Source organism: Physella acuta, unplaced genomic scaffold (assembly GCF_028476545.2).
Source record: "Physella acuta isolate Inbredline_101_S28 unplaced genomic scaffold, ASM2847654v3 ptg002707l, whole genome shotgun sequence".
In the NCBI taxonomy this organism is placed as follows: Eukaryota; Metazoa; Mollusca; class Gastropoda; family Physidae; genus Physella; species Physella acuta.
In genome coordinates, this window is record NW_026734140.1 from 10001 (window position 1) to 12500 (window position 2500).

The following is a 2500-nucleotide window of genomic DNA, read 5'->3' on the forward strand; positions in this document are numbered from 1 at the left end:
TATGTTTAAATACATTAAAACTACATTTCACTTTGCGCTGAATGTACGTGGATATTAAAAACCCAATTGAAAAATTTGGTTGAGTTCATCCCGCCGTTTACCCGAATTTTAAAAAAATTGTGAAAAATAAAAAAAAAATAGATGAGCTGAAGTTTGATGGGTTGCCGATCAGACCGCCTCGACTTAGCGGCATTCCCGCGTAGAGTGATCGAGAGTTTTCCAGTCTCAAGCTCGCCCAGTGTAAAGACGCGGCATTGCCGTAGAGGCTAAGCTGCTAAGTAGAGACGGTGTTTGTACAACTATATTTCACTTTATATTCTTAACCAATGTATGTGTTGTAGAAAGCAGATTTTTCTCATCCCGCCGTTTACCTGAAACGAATAAAAATTTATTTTGTACAAAATTAAAAACATTAGTGTTTCCAATAAACTACATTTCACGTTTTCTAATTTAAACTTAAACGAATGACTGGTATCAAAATATAGGATCTATGTGAAAATAAAAACACGGTGTAAGAGTTTTCAAACCTCGGTAATGCCGTCTAAGACCAACTAGTCGACCGAAGGGACAGTAGTTTTCCGGTCGATAAGACATATCAGCCCGGTATCGCCAAAGTTAATTACGATCGGTCATAATAAACTAAATTTAAAATAAATAAATAACCCAAACGTGTGTATACATCATGTGGTACGTATTCAGTTCTATTCTAACTGGAATATATATTTTAAGAATCAATGAACTTAAGTTTTAAAACCAAACCGAAATCGCGCGAGTCGTCGTTGTAAAACTAGATTTAACAAACGGCTGCGTAATATTAGACTTAAAAATATTATATAATATCCTCTATTGATTAAATAGTGAAAAATAAGCTTCAATGTAGCTTAATCTAGTACAAAATCTAAAAGTTGTGATAAATTAAATTGAAATTAAACACGATAGACTTAAATCTAGAGTTAAGGAATAAAACCGACCCGCGAACCAGCTACTAAATGGTTCGATAAGACTTATCTCAAATACAATCGTTTTCTATCAGTGTTATGCCTTCAATCGATACTTTTTGATGAAATAAATACTTAAATGATTTAATGAATGCATATATACATGTAATTAATGAGTGAAAGTATGTATAAAGTATTAGATAAATTAATAATAAACCGACCCAGCTACTAAATGGTTCGATAAGACTTATCTCAAATACAATCGTTTTCTGTAATTGTTATGCCTTAAATTGATAATTTTTAGTTAAACAAATACTTAACTAATGAAATAAATACATAGATAAATGTATTTAATGAATTAAAGTATGTATAAAGTATTATATAAATTAATAATAAACCGAATCCGACCAAATTTAAATCTAAAACCACGATCGGCGGCGTAATGAAGTGTATCGTAAACCCGTTTTTTTTATAATTTAAAATGTAATGACAGAACTCCCAAAACAACAATACACATACATATTAGTACTATGGTGAATTGTAGTTGTATTAGGACCGTAATTATAGTTAATTAAGGAACCATTCATTGTCTTCGCTCTGTTATGTACGTCGTCGTTTAATCGACACGGCATATTTGGCTTGAATCTAGAAAAATTCAAACTCTAACCCTAAGGTAGACAGGCAGGGTAAATAAATGTGGGTGATCTCTCATAAAATTGTCTTCTAGGAATTATTTTTATATAGACTATCTTTTCTGTAGAGTTTAAGTGGACAAGCGCGGACGAAATAGAGCGCAAAATTTAAAATGAATTAAAAATTTTCATCAGACCGGAAGTAGGCATAACCTAGGCGCCATGTTTCCGTCGTACAAGTTTTCACCGTTGCAGTCACCGTTTCAATCGCTCTTCGTGTGGACGTGTATTATTTCTAGTCATGTGTTGTGTAGATGATTCGCTTAAGGTAGGTGTTCGGACTTATTTCTTTAATATTAATTAAACCGTATTTGCCTTGTCGGCCTTAAAATAAAGCTATTTTTTTTTCATCGCAATCGAAGTGTTAGATCTAGAATCTAGTTCCCGCCTCCGCTTCGCTAATTCGACTTAATGTAACTATGACACAACTATTAAATCTAGAGTCTCTATTTTAATTAAATAATTAGGAATTCTATCTCTAGATGATATCTAATCTATTCCCACACGTGTGTGCAAGTAGGATTTAACGTCAGAACAGGTGTGGTGGTCTAGGCGTCGCTATTTTTGACGGTAGGAATTTTTTTTTTAAATTCGTAAAATTTTATATAGACTTTATATAGCAATTTACTAAGACCGACCCTAACGCCCAGTAAATATTTAATTACCACATTGTTATGGACACGGTGTATTAGGTAGGGCCGAGGGCTATCCATAGGTACCAATTTTTAAATTTTGTGACAATTAGGAGCCGAGTTATAAAATAAATTTAAAATACTGGTTCTGGTCTTAGACTTTATATAGCAATTTACTAAGACCGACCTTAATACCCATTAATTATTTAATTAGCGCATAGTTATGGACATCCTGTAT